This window comes from Perna viridis, chromosome 7 (assembly GCF_037379345.1).
Source record: "Perna viridis isolate PV_CMFRI_1.1 ecotype Kerala chromosome 7, ASM3737934v1, whole genome shotgun sequence".
NCBI classification, from domain to species: domain Eukaryota; kingdom Metazoa; phylum Mollusca; class Bivalvia; order Mytilida; family Mytilidae; genus Perna; species Perna viridis.
The window spans coordinates 19,582,676-19,610,309 of NC_142451.1; the positions used below are offsets into that span (position 1 = coordinate 19,582,676).

The following is a 27,634-nucleotide window of genomic DNA, read 5'->3' on the forward strand; positions in this document are numbered from 1 at the left end:
AATAAATTCAGTAATTTCACTCTCGCACTTTCTCCTGCCAAAATGTCACAATTTTGAAATCAATCCGCTGTTCACAAATTTGAAAGTTATGTTGAAAATAGCAAAGATTGATCCAGGAAATCTTTATAATAAATAGGATAATCAATTGGTTATCATGAATAACCAAAATATGATCACTCAAGCCAAGAACGCAGTAAGATTTAACTTGTGCGCAGAAGAAGTTCCGCACACTCGTTAAATCTAGGCGTTCTTCGGCACTCGTGATCATACTTTGGTTATTCAATCTTTCCAGTTAATTATCCTCTTATTCTTTGCTGTTTGTGTCTATTTTCTCTGTTTAGTCTTTATCTTTGTAATATAAATTCCTTTGATTTCTGCTTGATCTTCGTTCCCTTGATTGCACTTTCAATACCTTATATATAGATTTACAAAAACATTAAATTAAATCCACACTAATTAATTTGTTTATCTTCAAAACACTCTAACCTTACAGCAGGTACAAAACAATTAATTTGTCTGTCTATGAAAGTTTTATGAATATAATATTCAATATGTATTTCAAAATATTCATTTTATTTGATCAAAGCAACCTATATTTATCATGAAATATGAAAAATTAAAACCCAGAAGATTTTGATCTATTAAAAAATCTTGCACTGGAAACAAAGTGACAAAAAAAAATACTTCAGAATTAACCTGCTTTTCACCAGCTCTCGGTGGTAGCAATACAACAATTTAGATCTAACCCCATAATCAGTAACAATCTCTTCCTTCCTTCCCTGTAGAGAAATAATCATCCTTAAGCCACCTCATTACGATCTTCCATCATTGATTTAGCTTTCACAGTTATACTGAGTAGAATAGCTTTTAAATTAATATGAGCAGCATTTAGTGTTAGATTAGATGACATTTGATTTTCAAGACTTAATTGTCAAGAAACTTTTGAGTTGGAATACTGGTTCATGAGACATTTATCTCCCTTCCCTATAATGCATATATTGGGTATGTATGGAAATAATTGAACTTTGCAAATTTTATACTTTTTTCACTGATATTCAGATAGTGAAGTCAAACAAAGGAAATTATAAAATGGGAAAGAACAGACGTACAACAAGATGTGATGGAGACTTACTGATTTAGAGAAAGATTCGAATGATACACCTCATAAATTTTCTCTACAATTAATGAATTGATATGTGTATATTCTGCAACACATATAACTCAGGGTGCTTTCAATTATGCAGTTTATTCCAGTTGACCAACACAGCACAAACAATGATGATGTTCATCAGAAAGAGAAAGGATTAATCTTGCTACAATAAATGACAATCACCTGATGAACTGCCTTTGGTAGTGAACAGGAAAATTGACAGGGAGATTCAAACTACACAAATTACTGGGTATTTAAAAACCTATTGAAAGCTCCTTGTCAATTGACCAGCTACATCAATCACTCCAGATATCAGGCAGTACCTCAGGTGACTGTCATTCAATAAAGCAAACACAACAGCTATCACCTGAATGTCATCATTGTACAAGCTGTAATTCATGTTAAGTCATTGCTTTGTTTCTCTGTTGTTTGTCATAAATGATGTACCAGATCAACCAGGAACAAAATTAGTGAAAATCAATGGTTATGTTCAATGAAACACTACAAGTCTTCATTTTTATTTTTTCACCAGAATTACTTTTGATTTTGGTCAAGGTTTCAATGGTTTTATGTATCAAATCTGTCAGCATTGCTCTTTATTAGTTAAGGTCAAAGTTTCAGTTTTTTTGTGACAAATATATAACAGAAAATACCAATGGTCTACGTTGGTCTTACAATGATTACCCTGTTTCTAAACTGTAACGTATTGTTATTTAGTAAAGGAATATATATTATCCTTCCTAATTTTTTTCTCAACTTGAGATGCTAAAAAAAATTTGGATTTTCAACATGCAAGCTTTAGCAAGCATGTAAAAATCTCAATTTTACCATAGAGAGTGGAGAAATAATTTAAATCAAGAATATAGGCTGAAGCAGTGAAGGGGAATCAGTTTTGAAATCTGTAGAAACCTTGGAAAATGTAAAATTCTCACAGAAATTAAACCACTACCTAGTGGTTAAAAAGCCATGTGTATTTTTAATCACTGGATCAGAATTGGAGACAATTTTTTTACCAATTTATCAAGAAAATTAGCTTCTAGACTAAAATAACTTTCATGGACTGAAAATAATCTACATGATTCAGTTACATTTCATTCCCTGGCCTTGATTTAACCCCAATCCAAAATAATTTCTCACAGTAGTATATTAGTTTCTACTTTCTGTCAGTATTGTATAATAAATGACCAGACTTGCCTGTAGTTAATTTCAATATCCCTTTAGAATATTATTCTCTGACAACTAACAAAATTTGTCATCATAGGTATCTGTAAAAGTTAAGATTTCCTCAAAGGGATATTAGACAATTTCAGGAGAAATGACTAGAGATAATGTGAACCTTGGACAATAACTTATAAATGTAAAGGTTGACACAGCAAGTGTTTTGACTTTGTCTAAATTAGTAACAGAGGATTTACTTAGAAAACATCATTACAAGAGAAAAACAACTTATTTTTCAGTGCAATTTCTCAAAAAAATATGTCCACTTTAGACTTGATTATTTAATTCATGCTTTCAAAAACAAGTCAAGTAATTGTTTTTGGGTATTAAATACCTTCAGGCAAAACATAATACCATGACTTTTTTCTAAAAATATCATATGAATGATTAGAATCATGCTGGCTAGTATCTACAGGTATATATCTTTTAATATTAGTCAAAAGTATTCCATTTTTTCCAATGTTTCTCTTAGAGAAAGGCCTCTAATAGGAAACTCATTTCTTATTTATGGTTTCAAAATTGCAATGTTTTCATACATTTTCTAGGTTTTCATTGCACATATTTTCTGCAAAATACTGTAATCATAAGTGCTGCAAACCTTACACACAGAAAACACAAATTAAGCAGCACTCCAGATAAGAATCATGCAAAATGTGATTCATGGTTGGAAAGCCTACATATTTTTTTATTTTTGTTATTTTGTTTTAAATGTCATTGTAAACAGGAAGTAACATGTGATTTTTCATATAACCCATATTCACAGGAAATAAAAATTATATAGAATGTGCTGTAGAATTCAAAATTTAGGGAGATAATTCTGTAAATGAAACTAAAATACAATACTGGGTAGAAACTATTGGATTTTCCACGTGGATTATCTCCTAAGAGCACACAGATTGGAATGAATAATTATACATTTTATCATATAGACCTATAAATCAACTTAACGATAAAAATTAAAAATATGTAGCCTTTTTTAGGCCTATCACATTTTACAGAATTTGCATGATACTTAAAAAGACTGCTACTTAGAACCCTAAAATTAAAACGACTGATATAACCGAAAAGTACACACACATAAATATATATATACCTGCTGTTTCTACAGTCAGATATTCAGATTAATGACATCAAATGTTATCCCAGAAAAAAACCAAAGTGTGCTACTGCAGTCTTAACTAGGAGATAGCTGCAGCGATTCCACATTAGTTAACAGGTGAAAAATGTGAGAAAAGTACCAATTTAATTTCCAAGTAACAGATAATTGAACAAAAGATTGTAACAAGACATGTAATCAATCAATTACATTATACCTGGTACAGAGAAAGATAATTATATTTCAATTGGATCATAAATACTCATTTGTTAAAATGTAAAAATATCCCTGTGGACCTATGGTTGATTTCTAGGTCTTGCAATCTATAAATAACAGCCATTGAAAATGTATGAACAATTTTTCATGGATGCTAATGTGAATAAAATTTATATCAAAGATTCAGGTAATTTCCACCTACACAAATCAATCCTTTATGCAGAGATTGGTATATCTTATTCATATAGCAACTTAAAACAAATACACTTTGCCAAGTCATCAAAGGAAATGCTTTAAACCAAACCTTACCATGGGCATGACAGACAAACAAATAAATTGACCTTCCATTTAATAAATATAATAGAACATTTAAGAAAAGAAACTATGTGTAAAAAAACTTTGCTAGTACTGTTGGGCAAGAAAAAACATTAATTTTATAGAACAATTGATAAAGAAAAAAAACATAGTCAAATGATCAGAACTTATTTTATTCAACGGGTCATAGTTTTCCTTTCCTCGTTTTTCTACCCCAGACTTGACTTTTTATGAGCAAATCGGCGGGTGTTTCTAGAAAAGCAGAGGACGCTTACCCTACCGGTGCACCTGGTCCATGCTCACAGTTTTTAGTGGAGTCCAAATTGCTCATTTGCTTTTGTTACTTTGTATGTATGATTTTAGTTATTTTATGTTCTTTGTTGTGTATGTCTGTTTTCAAGACAAGAACCAAAATTGATTGCTTAAGGAAACATAAGTATCAGAAATACTGACAAATCAATCTGCTAATAACACAACAGAAATAGAAAAGAAGAATGTGACTTCCCTCCATTAATCAGGATATAAGCTTGAAGAATCCATGAATTAATGGTTAGTATCATCTGATGGATGGACAAACTGTGAGTATTTTGTCATTAATTAGTAATAAGACTGGACATCTGATTATGGACATCTAGCAAGTGTCCTGGGACTAGAGACAGTGTTAAATGGTCAGTATAAATTGATATAATTGATATGATTCTTGGTTGGGTACTTCTGGTAATCAATTCTGTAATCTGATCAATTAATGGTTTACATTTATTTTCTTGTAATTTAACAGACATCCAGGAAGTCAAGACTTGCCATTGCACTCAAAGTACTGTGATAATACTTTTATTGGTACTTGTTTTCTTAGCTATAACCTAAATTTCAGACTACATTAAGACATTGTATTCATCTTAAAAAGTTGAAAAAATGTATTAAATAAAATCCTTCGACCAAACCAAAAACTTCACAACACTGGAAGTCAATAAACAAAAATCCTTCCCAAACCAACTCAGAAATGAACTGAATACAAACATAGAACAATGTACAACTAGTTTTAGTTTTTCATTCGTTTGTTCCACTTTTGAGATACAAAACTGTTACAAATTGTGTATGAAACTGACACTTTGCAAAAGTTGGTGTTCTTGATTTGGTTGGTTGAAGTGGGAGATGATTATATGTTTATCTCAAAAACTACAGATCTGTCTATAGAAAGGACTATATCATCATAAAAATATGGTGTATGTAGATTGAAAAAGCATTGTTTGTTTTTATAGGCTTTTACGTAGCTTGAATCACCTCAAAGAGTAATCAAGGGAACCAAGGTTCTAACGGAAATCAAAAGAATGTTATCCTGGTACAAAGACCAAACATGGAAAACAGACATACAAACAAAGAACATTAAGTAACTAAAATAATGCATACAAAGTAACAAAAGCAAAAAAGAGCAACTCGGACTCCACTAAAAACTGGGTGCATGGACCCAGTGCACCGGTAGGGTAAGCATCCTCTGCTTTTCTAGAAACACCCGCTGATTTGCTCATAAAAAGTCAAGTAGATGAAAGAGGAAAGGATAACTATGACACGATGAACAAATCAGTTTTCATGGCACAAATGTCTAACATTGGCACAGTATGAATTTTATATGGATTGGTACTTAATTCTACACTGAGACATACCTGTGAAGTTACCATTACAAAATACATGAAACCATAATATCTATTTGTTCCTATAAATCCTCATATTGTATTTATTTATGAGTAATTTTGACTTATTAATCTCCAGTTACTGCCAATCATTTACATTTTTAATCTGTTAATTTGCACACATTTCATCATCTGAAACTTATTATTTGTTCGAATTACTAATATCAAGCAAAACAAATTTATTTTCAGTTCCAAAGCCTTAATTAAACTGCATGCATTGTTTAATGTTATTGATAACACTTGAAGTTTGTTTTTCTACATACAGCTGGAGTTGCACATTTTTGGCTTTCACTTGATCTCTTACTAATTGGCCAAAATTTTAAAACAAACAAGTTATTCTCTACACTCATATTACACTAATTTCCAAAATACATGTAGTTTTTTTTATTTTTATTTCATTCTGTTTAACTTCACTTTATCCCTGTAAAGTTTGGCAAAATCTGACAGCTGTTTCAGCAGAAAGTATCAAAATAAAAATATTTATTCAGATATGGCCTACTCATAGATCCTGAAATACAAGTTTTAATTATAGTGTCAAAAATTTTAAAATGTTGCACTCAAAACTGAAGTTCACCAGTTTTTAAATTAAACATAACCATACACTTCCAAGATGGTTGGAAGAAAATACAACAAAAATATCAATGGGAGGGGAGGGGTGTCACCCTTTTGTTTTTTCCACTAAAAATTGGGTATACATATGCCGATTATGGTGTTCAAACTGAAACCTGTGTATGACAAGTGATTTATATATTCCAAAATGATAAAACTACAAAACAGTAAATCTCTTACTGACAAGGGTAAATACCGATCATGACAGGTCTGTGAAAAATGGACCCTGTTCTGGTACATACTACAATTTCTAATGGCAATAACCCCCTTCCCCAAATGTTCAAAGTTGTAGGTCAAAGGTAAGGATACAGTGAAACATTTTTTTTAAACTCTACAAGAGAATGTTTTACATTTCAATGCCACAATGAATCAATAAATACACTACAGTTCACAAGAGTTTTACCCTTTCCACTTCTCTAGGTAGAAAATTTATTTCTTACCATACCAGTATATCTAGTGATTGGATCTACAAAACATGCTACATAGATTGATTTATTTGTGGTTCAATCAGTTTAAAAATTTCACTTTGAAAGAAGTTAAAGTCAAGTATCTATCACTAACAATGTTATGTGGTTGCCAAAGCCTTGAAACCATTAACAAGAAAACACATTACCAGGTATCATGTCATCCCACCAGACTTCAAGATGCTAAGACAACCCAATTTCTACAATATTTGTATGAGCCACTGGATCGTAATGACCTATAGACACTTGTTCTGAGGACATAATCTTGTACTTATTAACTGAAAAGACAAACATAATTCATCCATCTGTACAATATTTGTAAAAGGAACTTGATAGCAATTATTTCAAGTTCATGTGAGTTCTGAAACTGTGCCATTTGTTTTGACAAAAATAAGTGGTATACTACCTTATACCCATTAGTCTGATGTGACCTCTGACCCCTTGGTTTTTGGTAAGTTAATTACAACAATATGATGAAGAAGTAATTAGTAAGAATTACTGACAGTAAGACATCCAGAGATAGAGCAAAGTCCTGCCAAATCTTAATCTATGTACTATTCCTTCTAAAGATTCAGGCAGTGTCGGTTTAATGCTTGAAAGTATGATGACTATGATGAAACCTTTAAAATTTGTTATATCTCTTTCTTCTAGTGCATATATGGGAGGAAGTTGGGGTTTAATGTTGATATATAACACAATGTTTTTGTCAGTATCAGACAGAAGGTGCAACCTTTAGCAAAATGGTCCCACTATAGCAAAATGATAACTACTAGATTCAAATAACACCTATATTTTTTTTTAATTCAAAACATTAATAAAAGAGATTAAATCAAATAAAATCATAACACATCTACACTATCAGAGGAATTGAGCAGTCATCTAAAAGGACAGACAGACAAACAGACAGACAGACGAACAGACTAGAGTACATTGTATTTCCCTCTTGATGCTGCATGGATAATTGACTTGTGATTCTATAAATTTACAACATGCCTGACACTTACTCTGTCTTGTCAATTAAATGCTCTACCTAATACTTAACAATAGGTGAAGTATCTGCGTCTAAGATGATAAAAAGACACCTGAAGGGGAAGACACTGCCAAATATCTGAGAAACCGACTTTTAGGTTAGTCTCAATTTCTTTCATCCATGAGAAGAAAAGAAGTGGCTCACGTCAATGATCAAAGCTGATATAATTTGATCAAGAGGCGAAAAACGTGCAAGAATTACAAAAACATTAAAACCTATTCTAGAGTTCAGAAAAAAATAGAACTGACAAACACATAAAGCAAAGGTAAATCAGTTCATCTTATCATTTGTGTTATGACCTTTTTCATATCACTAAGTCACATGACCATCAAGACATACAGCAGTAAATAAGAATTCACAAATCTATAGATCACATAGTATTGTATGTAATTATACAAATGTACAATCATTAGACTAAATACTGCCAAATACACCTGTTTTTTGTGGTTTTTTTTGTGCTACAGTTACAGGTAGCCAGACTTCCATGCAATAAGCTCTGCTTAGATCACACATGAAAACTAGTTTCTCAGTGTAAAGAAATTAAGGTATAACTAATGTTTTATAACAGGATTTGAAGGAAGAAATTTCTTTAATAAAGCAGTAGCTAATCAACATGTAACCTAGTCACTTCTATTAATTATGTCAATAGTCCAATGTTTTGGTAAATATATTAAAAATTCTTAGCAGTATATTTTCCAAGTCTCAAGGTCACAATTTTTCCCCCTCAATTCAATGGTAATGTCTCTATTAGGAATTTAATTTCCGTATTTCTATCCTTTGCTTCCTTTCCAATCCGAAGACTACGGCTCCGTAAGAAGTAGATTCAAATTTAGCTAATTTAGCCATTAACCAATGATTATATGCTAGTGGATTGGAAAATTTTGTGCCATAAACTGTCAACTTATCTAATCAATTAAACTACGGTAGAGGCATTTTTTAATCACATATATCACAGTTTGACATGTATTTGTGAATATATATCAGTCAATAAAAAATTAATTAAAGTTAATTGCAAAGTTTCTTTTTCTATTTTTAAACACAATTCATTTCTTAAGTATTTTTTTACTCATTCAATCCCATTCTTGGTTACATTTTTTGCTTCCTTGAACATTACACTATGCATTAAAGATTTTCATGGTGTATAAAAGTTTTTGATATCATATGAAGTTTTGTTATTGGAATGTGATTCAATAAATATAGAACAAAACAAAGTTGTATTTCATTACAAACACAAAATGCTCTACTCAACTATAACAAATTTAAATGTTAACACAACTCTTAAAAACAAGAAAAAAACGTGAAAAACCAAATGAGCATTTTTCCACTTATGCGGCAATGTAAAATAATGGTAATCATTTCCATGCTGTCATTTATCCAAACTTTGTCAATTTAAGTTTTTTTCATAACAAATATGATAACCATATATAGAAAAGGTATTCAAATCGCTGGACCATAAATTTCTTCGTCAGTAACAAAACAATAATTTCCATGATACATATATAACTGAGATTGAAGCTGTGTCAAATCTCCATACAGCACCAATCATGCCGAAACAGATCTTATCTTACTCCTGTCATTCAAGCCAGGTCTCGAACTTCTACTTTAAAAGCAGCATACATTAGGAGATAGCGATGAGTACCATAAACGAAAGTGATCTTAATGCCTGTCAAATTGAATCAGAGTTTTGCAATAAAATATCTAGGGTAAAAGCCTAGAATTGTAACAGTACTTTCAATATTCAAGTTTTAATGTGTTACAAATAAGATCTTCAAATACTTGTAACAATGTCAGTATGACAAATTTTAACCCAGCTCCTGATTTCAGGTTCGAACAATCTGAATCTTTTGAAAAACTATCTTAAAAAGTTTAAATAATGGTTTTTGTAAGTGTACAAAAAAAATTTCTACATTATGATTCTTTCTTCATAAAACAGATGACATATTGAGTAGAACTGATTAAGACACAGAACCAAAAAACAGTGACACCTGTTGTAACTGAACCCTAAATAAACCAAAAACCTGCCTAAACCAGACACTTTTTCAAATTTCATTGTGTCAGTTTACCGATAAATGATTTTGAACCACTGGCTAAACCAAACATTGTCTATACTGTCTAAATTCTACAGTACAAATGGTATTACACGGTATTTATTATTTATCTCTGCTGACTTACGAACCAATTTGCTTTACCATATTGGCAACCAAGGAATACAATAAACAGTATAAATAACAGAATACGTCTTCAGGATAGCAGTAGAATGAAACCAGGGGAAACGATTTATCAGAATACGCCTTCAGGATAGCAGTAGAATGAAACCAGGGGAAACGATTTATCAGAATACGCCTTCAGGATAGCAGTAGAACAAAACCAGGGGAAACGATTTATCAGAACACGCCTTCAAGATAGCAGTAGAACGAAACCAAGGGAAACGATATATCAGAATACGCCTTCAGGATAGCAGTAGAATGAAACCAAGGGAAACGATTTATCAGAATATGCCTTCAGGATAGCAGTAGAACGAAACCAAGAGAAACGATTTATCAGAATACGCCTTCAGGATAGCAGTAGAATGAAACCAGGGAAAACAATTTATCAGAATACGATTTATAGGCATTTCTTCACAGTAGAGTGAAACAAGGGGACACATTATGGGTACATCCTTCTTTTTGATTAAGACAAGACACATTTCTAAGAATTCTACATGTCACCAGAAGTAAGGCATCATTTCTCAAAACTACGGCTCAGAAAACAGTGAATATTTCATCAAGATCTACTTCCTTGATGCATACTGTGTCTGTTAATAGGTTTTTTTCACAAATAATTCTAATCAATATATTTTAGCATATAAAAAAGTTCCACACAGTTCCTAATTTTATTCAGACTACAGACACATATATAATCCTGAGCAAACAAGCAATACTCCTATTAGGAAATAAATCTGTTTTTTTCTTTTTTTTCAATCTCACACTTTATATACGAAACAGAAAATCTGCTTGAAGAAAATACATTCATATAAAGATAACTTCATTACTTCCAATAGTCGGGACTATTTCAATAAGTTGTTAAAATTACTGTTTTTAATACTGACTAGACAAATTTTCAATTCAATACTGTTCATACAAATGTGTTTAAAGAAAAAGGTGCCCAACAAGTGCTATCATACAATACTATACAACGTCTCAGAATGTGACGACTCTATTCGCTACACTGCTCCATCAGATCAAATTGATACAGGGAGCAAATTATTGGTCGTTCCCTCCATCTGTCCAAACAAAATTCTTAAGTAGAAAAGGGACTTGGTTAAGACTGGTTATACTGTATTTGTCATTATGTAAAGTGTGTAATATTCCTGACCTAATGATAGCCTAACTACAATTTTCAAGTTCAATTGCTAAATAGTTTTATTGTTTAACAATGTATAATTGAGAAGACATTCATTCCAACTCTCCACAGAGCAGCCAACATGCAATATGGTCCTTATCTGGCTCTCAATGATCAAGGAAATTTCAACAACATCAGCATAAGTATCAATGATGTAAAAGTTGATTTTTTACGCTAATGAAACCATGTCACTGCCACTTCAGAAATTATTGCTTGAATTACTTTAGCAATTGTCAAAACATATAATACATAATTTTGTTGTGTAATGCAACAGTTCGTCGATCGGCTAAGATTGGGAAAATTTAGAGTAAGTCGATATGGTATGAACTATTTCAGTCGAAATAGTGATGTGCTCTATTTAAAATCGGGTGACTTCGTAACTTTGATGACCAAAATATTTCTCAATCAAAACAACTAAGACAGCTATATTACAGAAAGTTCAATGCTAACCAATCATTTCAGCTTTTACTGTAAACTTCCCGCTCTCATACAAGTAAAAGAAAAACATGTATATCTAATTATGCAAATCATGTAGGAATGTACAGTACTGTAATTATGAGTGCAAGAAGTCGCTAACAGTATTAGGGACTTTAAGAGCAAAAATGTCTATATAGCACTTCTACATATTAATGTGCAGTCTTTGATTACAATCATCAAATTGAAAACTTTTGATGCCTAATATCTTGTTTTCTATTGTTTTCTAGTAGTTAGGCTACTATAACAAAAATTGTCATGTGCACAACATCATGAATGTGATATTGCCTGTAAAAGTATAAGAACAGTTTAAATATATTACTATCATCACATCTGGCTCTGTTGGTTTTGATCAAAACAAGAAAAGTGATTTTTTTTCTTTACCCTTACCATTATTCTAAATAAAGAGACAATTTACAGAATGTTAACCTCAGAACAAACAGAACCTATATAGTTATTATTTATCCCAAAGGATTATTAAGTTTTGTAAAAAATCTTCAATCATAAGATTATTTTACCATAAACAGACTCATTATACCTATCATATCTGATTTAATAAGATTGGTTTTGTGGAAGTTGCTCTCTGTGCACTGCATTACAAAGCCTTAATTGAAACAAAACATAGATAAATCTATTCTATATGTGCATAGTGAAAAGCCAACAATCATATGAGTTTAGTCACATGCAACTACCATTTTTTTTAAGAAAACCTAATATGTAATCAACTGAAATTGATACCATAGGAACCACAGTTGAATATGTTCTTTACAATATCTGCTAGAATTTTCCTTTATTGTATTTAGATATCATATAACTATTTGTTCATTTTATTTACAAAGCCAATTTTATGTCTTGCAAAAATCATATGACAGAGTTTGTGCAGATGGTCAGTCATGTGGGTCTTGAGTGACAAAATTTTTGCAGTATTTGTTCAGTGTCTGGTTTCATAAAAAATCTCAAATTGTCCTCAACTAAAATTTCAACCAATCAGAACACCCAAAATTGAAGAAATTCTCTTTTTTTTTTATGAAACCCAAGACAGGAACAGTAATATTTGTGAATTTTAGATTAGACAGACATTATTTCTTGGAGGACCATATGGGTAATGTCAGTTTTCACACCAACTCTGATAGGATAAAAATGTGGTATGACAAGTACATCAAGAAAAAATATGATTGATGAGAAAAAATATAAAAAACTAATTAAAAGTCATGCTAAAAAGAATATGCATCATATATAACATTTTATCTGAAGAGGCTACATATTAATCCATAAGTTTTCAATTGATTTTTGAAAGTAGATAACTTAAGTACAATACATAATCGAGGAATATGAAATAGTTAAATTACTCAGTGTCACAGCTTTTCTTAATTTTCTGATGTCAAAATCAATCAATTTAAAACAACATGCAAGCCTTCTAATTTTAGCAGGGGATATGTTGCCTCTGGTATAAACATCCCAGTTTTTATCCATAAAAAGTTTGTAATAAAGCTCTAAGGTATGTTGTAAATGTTGTATCAGTGCCTCAAAACACAAATTTAGAGCTTTTACACTGCAGGCATCAATATATTATGCAATTTCATTCAAAACTAGAATGCATTACACTGCTTGAGTGGAAAAGCCAAGTAGTTTTTTGAAAAGAAATCTGCCTCTGATACCAATAATTTACTCATTTTTTCCCTCAAACACTATTGATTAAAACAGATAATTAACAGTAATTCTGCCTTTTTGCATGTTCTGGAGAAATAAATCAAAGATTCAAAAGATTTATTTAGCAACAAGTTTTATGAAAGTTGAAGATGCTTAAAACATTCTAAACAAACAGCTCAAAGAATTAGAGTTATGTCATATGGTAAACCATAAGATTTCTTCAACCAGAGAGACAGATTAGAGAAAGGAGTGATCACAAATACCCTTGCATTCCAAGGAGTCATACATCTGAAGTACACTATAATTAAACTTGACCTATGTTATAATAAATCTGAAAATTTTTGCAGCATGTTAATTCACAGTGTGCTGGGTCAAATATTTTGCATAGGTGTTAAACTTTGTGGTCCAACATGTTAACTTTAAAAACAAATTCAGCCAGGAAACATTTATATTGGGTTTATTTTCATGGTTATCCTGATCATAAATGTAGCAAAATGACCATATATACAGTATAGTGTCCATTATATAATTTGTACTGAAGTTTAAAAAGATCTGGTTGATATAAATAGTTAATAAAGCTTTACTTGAAACCAACATGTGTACACTATATCATGAATTTGTTGAGCAGTAGTTTATATATTGATTCTGTGCCTAATTGATTTTTGTCATTAAGGCCAATCAACATCCCTTCTCCCCTTCTTTTCAGAATTTCTGGATTTGCCACAGGTTTTATTTTTGTTTCATGAAATTCTAAGCACTTTAGCTTATGATTTATCTGGGTTCAGCTGAAGGTCTTACGAGGTCCTTAAATTCAAAAAGCAAAGCAAAAAGCCCTTATCTTCCATATTTTTCAGAATGAAGTTCATTCCTTAAGTACTTTGGGATTTCTTGGAATACTCTTGTGGACTTTTGGAAAATTTCATTTCCCGGAGATCACAGAAAATTGGATTTAGCTTAAACAATGGAGATTTACATTTAAAATACTGGTAGCTGCAAGCTTTAAAAATACTTAAAGAAATCCTTCCCAAATTACTCAAATAAGTTAAAATACTGGTAAATACTGATAGTAAGATGGCATGTCTTCAGCAGCTCTCTTCAGTTCTGAAAATGGACTACTTTTAAAATCTCAATAAATCTGATTTTCAATCTATCATTGCATAACTTTCCATTACCATCAAGTGCAATAACCCCCTATTCTCTTTTGTCTAGAAACATTATATTATAACATGATACCCACCCACAGACAAACATGACAATATCATGAACAATCATACAGTTTACTTGTGTGACTGACTTCAATCTAATTTTCATATTTTGTATTAGTTGCTGTTTTAATGAATATTAATTTCAGATATAAATTGCATTTTTCTTCCTAACACTAACTCTCTTTAAAAGCTGTAACATATTGAATGAGGCTAATTCAATACACTGGATATAGATGAGAACTGTCACATAGACAAATGTTGTTCTCACATTAAAAACTGCGTTTGTTTCATATGCATTTTATAGGATATTTATTTTTTAAACAGAATTTAACATTATTAGATATCAAATCTTTTATATTCATACATCTGGTACATGAACCTGACACATGAATTTAATACCAGTAATTAATTCAATAATATTTGGGTAAAAAGGTTTCGTGCACCTAATAGTATTGATCGACCATGGTATCCTCTCTGTACCAGTTTACAAGAAAAATGACTTCAACACTTAACAGTCTATATATGTCTGCACTGTACAAGGCTTATAACCAAATTACCAACCATAAGACAATTGTCAAAAGGAATACTCGAAAATAGTTAGTCCATAATGTGTATTCCCTACTGGACAAAGGCAGAAAAAATCATTAGACAAAAAGGTACAAAATATATTATGTAATTTCAAGAAAATTCATCTTTCATAGTTAACGCTTACAAAGAGTAATCAAAGGAATCTAGATTCTAGTGGAAATCAAAAGAATGTAATCCAGGGACAAAGACAAGACATGGAAAACATACGAACACCACAAAAAAATATAAAATAACTAAAATAATACATACAAAGTAACCAAAGTAAATGAACAGCTCAGACACCACTGAGAGCATGGACCAAGTGCACCAGTAGGGTAAGCGTAGAAAGATACAGAGAAAGCTGTCTATTAGGTGAAATTATTTGGACTTTAAAACTGGTTCAGTATAGACAGCTTACCAAGGTTCAAAATGTATTTAATAATTATTTAAGGGATTTTAAGATAAGTCGTTATAGTTTTTTTTTTAATTATTATTCAAGGTTTGGTTTAGATTGGTTTCACTGTACTGTTCTACAAAAGATTTTTTTAAAATATCTAAGTAGCTGTCTTTGTAAGAATCATGCAAAATCTGAAAAATGTGATACACCCCAAAAAAGGCTACATATTTTTATTTAGTAATTAAGTTGTTTTATGGGTTTGTACTATGAAATGTGTAATTATTCATTCAATTCTGCCTGCTCTTAGGAGATAATCAACATTGAAAATTCAATAGATTCTATTGTTATCTCCCTTAATTTTGAAATTTACAGTACATTTTATATAATTTTATCTCCTAAGAGCACAGTTTATATGAAAAACCACATGTTTATTTCTGTTTACTATGACATTTCAAACAAAATATCAAAAATAAAAATATGTAGGCTTTTTACCCATGAATCACATTTTGCATGATCCTTAGCTGGAGTGCTACCTAAATTCAATCAAACTTCAAACTAATCTACATTATCTCCATAGCCTAAAATTCAAATAAACATTTTATTTAAGATTTTTGAAAAACATGACTTTTAATAATTTGCCAAATTTCAATCAATTATTTTTTGAGAAATGAAATTTTCTAGAGCGCTTATTTTTTTTCTTTTTACATATAAAGGAAAAGTTTAAGTGACCTTTATTATTTCTGCACCACAAAAATCAAGGCTCTATAACAATGTGAACTTATGAACATCTCCTTATAGTAATCTTACACGGCATGAAGTTTCATCAGAAATAAGCAAGTTATAAAGGAGAAGTTATAAACAATGTTATATCAGATAGACAGACTGAAACCAACACATCATCAAAACTTTGCAGGGGTTAAGATGTCAAGCAGGCCTGTGAACTTTGTTCCAGAAATCTTTGCAATTTCCATTTTAAGCCTTTATCTGACCTAAATTTCAAAAACCAAATACCAAACATTACTAAAACCATGAATATATTATAGAATTTAATAACAACCAATGAAATCCAAGACACTAAGTGGCTTCTTACCTTTTTATTTCCTCGTTTATTTTACTAGCATAACTGTCTTAGATAATTCTCGGAAAATTAATCCCAACACTTTGTAACCTGTAAGAAATAATAAACATCTTACACAGAGAAACCATTTATTGATTGGGAAACTCCCAATGCGCTAAGAGAAAACTAAATTACAGCAGCTATAAGTCAAACCACCTATTATAGCACTTTGTTATCACGTTGTAGAAGTTATAAAATAAATGAAAAGCAGTTAAAATTTCCACATAAGAGATTATTTTCTCTGTTCATAAATAAACGTATATCTTGAAACAGCAAACAGCACAACCATAAAATGTTCCTTTATGTTTCTTCGTAAAATTAACCTTTTCTTTTTTCTACCATGAATGGATTGCTATTCTTGTAAGTTCAAATAGATTATATAAAACATTTTGTTATAGACACCCAATACACATCACAAAACAAGTTAAATAATGGTTTTATCTTGTTACAAACAACCATTTGCAAAAGTTTTCAGATAATTATGATATGAGCAGAGAATTGAGAATGGAAATAATAAGATGAGACATGAATAAGATTTATTTCAATATTATTGGTACTAGCAATATTTTCTTGGTAATCTCTCTGAAGTGTCATTGTTCTGTTACTGTGGATTTTCTTACTTCTGATGTTGGGGACTTTTTGAGCTTACTTAAAGGTGTTTACACTTGTTAAAGACCTTTTGGTGATCTCTGAAAGGATCTACTATTTTGTATTTAGGTTATGTGCTGGTGCATTTCTTGGATTTCTGTTCTTTTTTCTACAGCATACAAATATTTAACAAAAATCGAAAAATCACAGATTAACCAACTTTCTGTATAAAAACCAAACAGTGTAGGTAACTAAATCTTGACAAGAGTTTAAGAGAAAAGACAACAACACCGAAGAACAACTTCATGTATTATATCTTATATCTTACCCAATAGTCAGACATTTATTTTGAATTATATCTTACCCAATAGTCAGACATTTATTTTGAATTATATCTTATCCAATAGTCAGACATTTATTTTGTATTAAATCTTATACTTTACCCAATAGTTGGACATTTATTTTGGTTAGTGGAAGTCTTTTCATTACAAAATCATAAGTCAGTGATGGTTTAAAAGAACATTTGTATTCATTTTACAATCCATGGGGCAAACATGACAGCAAACATTTACAAGAACTCCACTTGACCAGTATTTTTTTTTCTTTTTTTTTACAAGAACGTGCAACATTTGGTATCAGCATTTCATTTAAAATGGCCATTTCTCAATACTTCCAACAATATTTTAGCAATTAACACACCCAAATAACAATTAACAACTTCCGATTAAAAGTACTTAAAATATTTATTAAATTATTTCATTTGGTACAAAACAAATCACAGAAAATGATCAAACATTTGAACAAGTAGGTAGCTGGCAAGGAAATGTCCTGTTTATTATCAGCCTATTATCAATCTTTGAAAAAATAAAATGTTAACATTCTCAATAGTTTCTCCTTAGCCTCATTTCTATGATAGGTATAATTCAGAATGAAGTACATCTCTTTACATATGTAATTCATTATCACACACTACTCCCATAATTATGTTATGTATGCTTTGTCTTATGGATGTGAAGTTGGCATTTGGTGTAATTATTCAGTAAAAATTCTCTTCACTTTCACCCTACCCTATACATTGACAGAATTCTACCAAAGAGAATGACCTATGTAGTTGCATTGCATTATTGAATATTGTCCAAATATCCAATATTGGAAATGTTTTCCAAAGATGTATTTTTTCCACGTTTAATATAAAGTCATAAATAAGCCATCACTTGTCAGACAAGTTTATGAAAAGGGTCTTAGGGGTTATTTAGAAAAAAAAAAAAAAAATTGTAAATAATGAATTCAAGAATCATCTGAATGTTGCTCGGACTGAATGGAAAATCTACAATCATTAGGTAATTAGATATTACCAAGAGTTCATGGGAAACAAAAATAATGTTTAAGAACAATTGAAAAATTGAAAATTCTAACTTCCATGGAAATCTAGACAATGTACCGTTACAAACATTGGATCTACACAAAAAGTATTCTTTTGTAAATAGAATTATATGCTTAAGTATAATACACCCACTTCCCAAATATTTCATTGTTTCTTTTATAATTCTGAAATGTATTTAAAGAATTACAATGAAAATAAAAAGAGAGAAAACCTTTCACAAAGAATCAATAAATCAACACAACCAATTCTTGTACAAATGTCTTGAAACATTCTTCAGCATGTTTGGTATTAGAGAGTAGTAAATTACACTATGTCTATAGAAATTGGGCATATAAAAGACCTTGTCTAACCCAGTCCTTCATTTTAAACATTTTTGATTGACTTTATGAAAAAAAAGCTATATACCCTCAAAATCTTAGTTTGGGGATCATCATAATAAGAAGGGAGCAACAGAAACCTGTGCACTTTGTTTGTAAGTTGCTTTTTTTTAACCGATCCCTCAGTAAGTAAAAGTAATGTAATCATTAGACATCTGACAGTCATTATCTACTATCACTATGTAAAACTGATGTGAATATGTTACAGAAATGTCTCTCTGCACACTACTGTATTAGTTTCATGACGAAAGCATACTCTAGAGTGCATTCAGAAAATCAAATTTCATAAAAGAGAATCTAAGTTGAGTACAACATCCAAAAATGAATAAACTGGAAAGTTACGTAATTTTTAAGAGGAAAAACATTTCATGCACAACATTTCCGGAATGTTATCATAATTTTTTGATCTAGCAATACACTGAACATAAACCCAGTGTACACACTAAACATAAACCCAATGTACATACTGAATATAGACCCAGTGTACACACAGAACATAAACCTGATGTACACAATGAATATAGACCCAGTGTACACACTGAACATATACCCAGTGTACACACTGAACATAAACCCAGTGTACACACTGAATATTGACCGAGTGTACACACTGAACATAAACCCAGTGTACACAGTGAACATAAACCCAGTGTACATACTGAACTTTACAATGAAATTTGTATCACCTGCTGTATCAACCTGAGACCAATATATTACCCTGAGGGCCACAGGTCTGAGGTGTGATGTAGAATTGATACCCCATGTGATACATATTTTACATGTTATGTTTATTATATATTATATTCAAGTATGTTTCCTGTCAGTTCCCATTATAGAGAAATCAACATAGGATTTAAACAATCACTTATCATGAATCAAGTCAAAAGAGATATATTTCTATGAAAATATATGATGTATGTAAAGTGTTAATATTACTATTACAAAGTTTTATCTTATGGTCTATCTGTGCAAAATTCAAAATCCATTCAATGCAAGTGAAACATTAGAAGTTCCATATTTGCAATACCCAAAAAGTTCCATGTAAAATTTAGTTACAAAGGTGCAAAGATTCCATCATGTCCCAACACTTCATTTTTTCAACTGATGTGTATAGAAACATAACTGTTATAATATCATAAAATAACTCCCAATTATTAACAATGTTATCAGTTACAGCTTCATGAGTTCTAAACAACTCCTACAAGATACAAAAACCTGAATTTAAGAAGTTAAGAAAATAAACAAGAAAATTGCTCCGTTGCTAAAACTCATCTCCATTCAGATAGATATTGAGCAAACACAATGCTTAAACTTAATCTATAACCATCTTCTAACAATAAAAGTAAATCTTTCAGATAATAAATACCATTTTATTTTAAATGAAACTAATTTACATTGCCTCTTTTAGTGCTTATCTATTTTATAAACCACTTCATCACGGCTGTTAAACTTTCAATTATTCTCTTAAATCACTCAATAAGTGCTTAGCTTAATTTGTTCAATCAGATTAATTCTAGGTCTTAATTTCTCAAAATCTAGGTATCTAATTTAAATTCAGTAACCTACCTCTTTAATCAGAATGTAAAAATCCACAACAAATTCACTTCAATCAATCAATCAATCAATCAATCAATCATTAACTCAATCAAAATCCAAAACATAGATCATTGTATAAGAAAAACATTGTATGACTGTTAAGTGAAACAGACATCAGCCTGATATGAAACTGATGATATTGATTATAAACATGATTACAATCACGATTACCCGATACTGATCTACAACAGGATGCCATACATCTAAGGTGTCACTAATTAAAGACATTAACAAGAAGATAGTAATAATGATGAGAAATGCTACAAATTATTTAACTGGCCATCAATATTGAGATAAGAGAAAACATTTATTTAAGTTTCTATAGAACTAATTGGATGAAATAGTAAATGTTCTTAGCAACTATTTTACACATTTTTCTTCCTTTTCATTTAAGAAAAAGCTAGTATATATCTTAATTTTTGGTATAACAAATGGTTGGATAGGTATTTAAAGTACTTCTCTTCACTGTAAGAAGCAATCATTGACTTCATTTTCACATAACCTATTAAATAATGCTTCCACTTCTTAATTAGTGGTAGGTTGATCCATGGAGTTATGATGTCATTTGTTGGAAAATTGGTTGATTTTGTGCAAAATTTGGGCAAAAATGAGCAAATTATAACCTGGAACTTCCAATGATTTTTCTTCCACTTTGAGAAAGAGGCCTGGGCTATGCTATTGGAAAAAAAGAGCATACAAATTATGACTTCTGGAAATAATCTATATACATGAATCTAGGATTTTTGTCCAGTATTTTAAACAAAATTTCTAAATAAAATCCTTTGTGAGGACCATTACATTTCCTATTGCATTGAAGTCTATAAGATGACCTCTGGATGATAAATTAAAACAGTATTTTCTACATCTTATAAATCTCCGTACAAATCATGCCCAAACCTTGAGGCGATGTTCCAAGTCACAATTGAGAATTTCACTGCCAAAATTTGGGAAATTTTTAGCATATTTCTCTAATGGGGCTAAAATTGGGACCCAAAATAAGGGTTGGAAAATCAAAGACCTCTTTCCAAAATCTCAGGATTCATGCATGTTAATCATACCTTAGACTTCTATCTAGTAGCTTCAAATATCAACAAAATGTATCTAAATTTATGATCTTTCCTGTATTAGTATGCACCGGTAAATACATATTTGTTTACAGACTTTCAAGCTATAATCAATATTATTTTTTCTGAAATGATATAAGATTGTCAAATTCCTCTTCAACTTGGCATTGATAAAGTGGGAATCAATTGCACTAGTAAGCATCAGAACTATTTGAGTAACTTTTCAATAAAAGATTTTCAACAAAAGATACAAAGTAAAAATGAGACCTGATTTTTACACAGTGATATTCATAATAAAACTATGCTAAAAAAAAACAGCAACATGGGCTGAACGAGGATTTCAAGTTAGAGTGGTGTATATAGGATTAATTTTGTTTCCCCTTATCCTACCTATCCATAAAAATTGGCCTTACCTAAATAACTTTACTGCCATTCTCTGACAAGACTATTTTTAAATTATCAAAGCAGAATTTTCCCTTCTTTGATCATAGTTTTTACAGAATCATATGAACTTTTGACTTTTGGAGAAAAACAAAATTTTCCTTAAGTTACCTTCCCATTGTCAGATGCTAGGGTCAGGTAGTGAACATTATTTTAGTAGTGGCCTAAGAATGCTATACAGTTGTGTTGAAATATTTTTTAATAGACAAACAGACAGATATGAGTAAACCAAAAGATAAAACCTTATTTTTGATGCAGAAGAGCAAATGTCAAGACTATGAAGTTCTCCTCATCCACTAAAGACAGGAAGTAGAAACTTCAAAGAACTACCAAAAGAATAAAACAGCTATGACACCTCCATGGATTTATTTCATACTGTCTTAAATCATCAAACAACAGCAATGTACCCTACAGCTTGTACCATCAAAATAGTCATCAATATATTATCAATTTCTTATGCATTGTCAAGTCTAATTTTCCTGATCTTAAACAGGTGGAGAGTTAGCTCCCCTGAGGGAACATCAACAAAAGCTAAATGTTTTCAAGCCCTTTAGAAGTTGTGGAATTCTATCTTTTATCTGTTTTCCCAGTAGAGTTCAGATTTAATTTCCATAGATTTCTATAATTTTTTCCAATGCATTGTAATGACTTTTTAGAGATTGAATGGGATAATGTTGATGTAGATTCTATTTTTGTCAAAGGTGAAGCAATGTCTTCAAGAAAACACATCGAGTACAAACACTGAAAAACTGGGGTTTTGAAATACTCCACTGAAAAAAACCTTTAATATTTTGTACTATGAACAAATATTCCATATGACATTGAAAAGGAAAATGCACATTGGAAAACAAATTTTTTTCACAATCATTCTAACCTGTTCCATAAATATATGCCCCTGAAAAGCAAGATCAGACAAAGTTTAATTATGCTATTGGGTGCAAAATTTCATGAATTTTTCCAAATTTAGGAATCAATGTTTATCAGTATTTCAATTTTGAAAATTGAAAAAATGGATAAATTACTAAAAGACTAAATTTTGCAACATTTTTTTGCACACCAAATATAACAAAAAATTAAAACCACAAAAACTTCCTGATGTATAGTATTTTCAGCTGTTTCATGGTAAATTGCTTGTCTAAAGTTCTGCCATATAGTTCAAAATCTTTTTTATTTTACTTTTGTTTCTTTGTATATATTATTTTGGTTATTTTATGTTCTTTGTTGTGTATGTCTGTTTTCCCTGTCTGGTCTTTGTCCCTGGATTACATTCTCAACTTTATTTCCACTAGAATCTTGGTTCCCTTGATTACTCTTTAAAAAAGGAATTTATACGATTCTGATTACGTATTAAACCCTATTAGATGAAACCCTGAAAATTCAATTGCTTCTAATGATGATAAACAACACAATAAAAGAACGTTACCTGTGGCAAATTGTACTATAGCGTTCACAGGATGAAATGAATGTTCTGCTTTTAAATCAAGATTTTTTTTAAATGAACTTTACATAAAATCCAATGATCAATCCAATATTTGTTCACTGTATCAATCAGATGTAGCCATCATTCAAAGATGTTGCATTCTATGTCATGCTAAGAATACTTCATTCAGAAATCAAATTTCAGAATTTTTTCCACTAGTTAAATTTAGCAAGTACTGAAAATTGACGCTCGCTAAATGTAAGTTTTATTTTGTTATTTCTGGACTTTACCTATATGACATATAAAATTTTATTTGCATATTTTACCATACTAGAAAAATTGAATTTCACCTTGTATTTAGCAAGTATTTCCCCTTAAATTTGATCACTGCCATTTCTGTCAAATTAAGCATGGTTATAGAAAAACCTGGAAAGAGTGGACATGGTTCTAGTGATCATACTTAAACGATCTACTTCATATCTAAGCATTCCCTCCAACAGAAGCTGAGAACTCTGTTAAAGAAAAGTGTAACAGACACACGGACTGACTGACATATAACTCAGCCCACTCATTAGGAATAAAAATTCCCTTCACCTTCTGGGGTATAAAAAATGTATCAACATATTAAAATTGATTGTTGCCACTAATCAGTTTTCCCATGCTACCTTTATTTAATGATAATATGCATATTGCAATACACCTTGCAGACAACAAGTTCTGCATCACTGCTTTAATTACTGATGCAGCTGAAAGAATTGTTATTTTTATCTTTTTTCATGCTGCTAAAACTATATTTCATTAGAAAATAACTAGCAATTACATGCAGCATTTCCAAGGGGAATAACTCAATACTGCTGATATGATTTTTAGTGTAAAATGAAAGTTGAAGATACAATGTAATTACTAAACTGTAAAATGCAACTGATGTTTATCTGTTGTAATGAAACTGTAAAATATGATTAGTTTTTTAGCTTCAAAATTTATCTATATTGGCATCTATGAAGACTTAATCTGAAATAGAACCAGAGCATACAACTATCGATGCAAATAAGGGCATTAAATGACATGTCTATTATTAAAACTTGGAATTTTGGAAAATAGTTTTTTGATAATCAAATCTCTTGGGTCCATCAATATATTATCATTATTCTTAGAAAGCATTGTAACTGCACAGTGAGATTACCTTGTGTACTTTCAATGCCCAGTGTTTTAATCAGATAATAAAATATTGTCTTTTCAAAACATTTTATTGGGTGTCTTATCTGCAGGGACAATAACATATCAATCTAGACTTTGGAATAAGGTTAGTAATGTTATGATATTCAAAATTATTGGAGTGCGTTTTTGGTGACAGTGTCTCTTCAACTGCCTGATTCTAAGAGAAACTAACACTCAATTTAGCAATGTTGCATGCAAAATCTGATAATCAGGAATCCATGTTAGTCTATCTGAATGCTTATAAAAATGTCTAAAGTATTGGTTTTCCAAAAGACCTAGTTTCCAATTCCCCACCCTTGAGAGAAAAAGGCTAGTGTCTCAACAAATGGGATACATCAAGCATTGACATTATCAGCTTTGGTTGCAATTCAATGCCAGATCAATTAACCCTGTTTCAGTTAGAGCAACAGCTCGGTTGAATGATACCCCTATAGGTCTTATCCATAGTGATATAACCTCTGATTAATACCATGTCACATGCTATACATGTTACAAACACAAAAAATTAATATTGGTTGTTTTCATTAATTTATCTTTACAACAGCTTGATACACGTTAAATTTATATTTCCAAATTGATTTTCGCAAAAAATGACAATATATCATTTAAAAGGAAAATTCTGCTCCTGCGTATGGAGAGTTCATATCACAACTCATACGTTATGCCAGAGCTTGCTAAAACTACGCTGACTTTTTGTATCGCGCTAGAACTCTGACAAATAGGCTTCTGGAGCAGGGTTATGTTGCTACAAGATTGAAGTCATCACTACAGAAGTTTTATGGTCGTCATCATGAACTCGTGGATCGTTATGGTGTATCCATCAGCACCATGAAAACTGATGTATTCAACGGGTCATAGTTTTCCTTTCCTCGTTTGTCTACCCTGGACTTGACTTTTTATGAGCAACTGGGCGGGTGTTTCTAGAAAAGCAGAGGACGCTTACCCTACCGGTGCACCTGGTCCATGCTCCCAGTTTTTAGTGGAGTCCGAGTTGCTCATTTACTTTTGTTACTTTGTATGTATGATTTTAGTTACTTTATGTTCTTTGTTGTGAATGTCTGTTTTCCATGTCTGGTCTTTGTCCCTGGATTACATTCTTTTGATTACCGCTATAACCTTGGTTCCCTTGATTACTCTTTTAAACACACCAAAACATGATTGTACATGACTTGCAAAACTAAAAATATGAAACAGAAAAACTGTCAATATCCCATACTAGAAATGTATAAGTACTTTATCAGACAGTAGTTTTTTCATAGAAATTACTTTAAAATCAATTATTGCTAAACTGGTGGAATATTTCCCCATTACTTTTTTTCTTAGCTCCTTTCTTAGCACCAAAATGTGTAAGAGTATGTGCATATTTTCATTTTTTTCTAGCGATATCTCACTAAAATTCTTAGGGCCATCTGGTGGCTGGAACTATTTAAGTCCAGGTAACACTACAATTCTGGCAAATAATTCAATAAGAAATTCTCTTTTTTGTATCAGAGGTTTTTTTCAGTGAAGCGGGGGAAATGGCAGAGTTGTTCATATTGGAACAATAATTGAAATTTACTCCCATAATTAAATTTGACCTATATTTCATGGTCAAAAGCATTTTGCTTCAGTGAAGTAATTTGTTTATGTGTTCTCCAATTTTCAGGTAAAAACAAACAGTATGAAGAACAATGAGAACATCATCTTATACCTCTGTTTCAAGCTGGATATACAAAAAAATAAAAACAACAAAAAGCTTCATCAAGCCTAGCATAATATAACTGCAGCCAGTTGAACTCTGCTCAGTTGGGCATGTGTAGACACAATTTTGGTTTTCTATACATTTAAATACAGGTTTTTACAGTTCATTATGGAACAAAAACAACTGGTTTGGATACAACGTTGCACAATATTTTGAAATTCAATTTCAGTAAAAAATTCTGCTTTCAGGGTGCTTTCATGGATCACTTTGTACCCCATTATCTTAAAAACCGTTAATGATAGAGCACTGGTAAATTTGTTAGAATACTACTAAAACCCCAATATTTTGAGGTCATTTAAAAACCTGTATAGTGACTTGACCATTTAATAATAAATGCACATTGGCATAAAAAATGATTAACAAAAACACAAGTCCTTGTAGACAAAGTTTATATATTTGTTGTAGCATTTTATTTACTTTCTCCCTTGAAAAAAATAAAATAATGAAAACCATAAAACAAATTAGCCCATAGAATCACAAATATTACCCAGAAAAGCAAATATAAGAAAGTTTATAGAGGCTGTACCAAATTAAATCATGTTCGTACAACCATCCAACCGAATGTTTCATTAATAATAAATCAGTAATGGTAGGCCTTTAGCAAAATATTACATTTGCAGCTTCCATTTTCAAAATTTTTAATGTCAAGCAGAAAATGAGCAATATAAAAACATTATTTTTCCGATACATCACACATAATTTTAAGAAATTATTTATAAATCTATGAATTCTTCATTGCCATATGATTCCAGCAAATCATATATCAACACTTTAATTTGTACAAAGTGGATTTTATCTTGGGTTTTGCAATAAACTCAATATCAAAGTATTTCAACTGGAAAGAAATCAACCACTAGTAACAAGAAAAAAGACAATGGTTTAATTTCCCCAGTGACTGTAGAACATTACAAATTTATTGACACATTCATGGTATCAAGGAAAAAAATCTTTCAAAAATAAAATTAATGAATCTGAAACTAGAATCTGTGAGCTCAAATTAAAAGAATACCCCACAATTTACTTGGACTCAAAAGACTTTAAGACTTTCAAATTCAACTATTTTCTCTTGTCTTCATCTGTAGAATACATCTTCACATGATTACAAAATTTCCTGTAAATGTTAATCAAAATCTATTGAGTAGTTCAAAAATGGTTGTGCTTAAAAACTGTGAACATATCTTCATATATATGTATAGTTCAGTTGAACTTTTTCCCACTGTCAACAAGT

General features: G+C 30.9%; 1 protein-coding gene across 12 annotated transcripts in view; it reads right to left on the reverse strand.

The window, feature by feature from the left end:
• The window catches only part of LOC148611703 (thrombospondin type-1 domain-containing protein 7B-like), a 173,022-nt gene that overhangs the window by 89,219 nt on the left and 56,169 nt on the right, over positions 1 to 27,634 (reverse strand). For 10 of the 12 annotated variants that reach the window (XM_088592523.1, XM_088592522.1, XM_088592515.1 and 7 more), the window contains one exon: positions 16,551 to 16,628. The gene's annotated coding sequence lies outside the window, so the exon portion shown is untranslated. Of the gene's footprint in view, positions 1 to 16,550; positions 16,629 to 20,492; positions 20,654 to 27,634 lie in introns of those variants that run through there. The other 2 variants (XM_088592517.1, XM_088592513.1) reach the window with 1 other exon arrangement.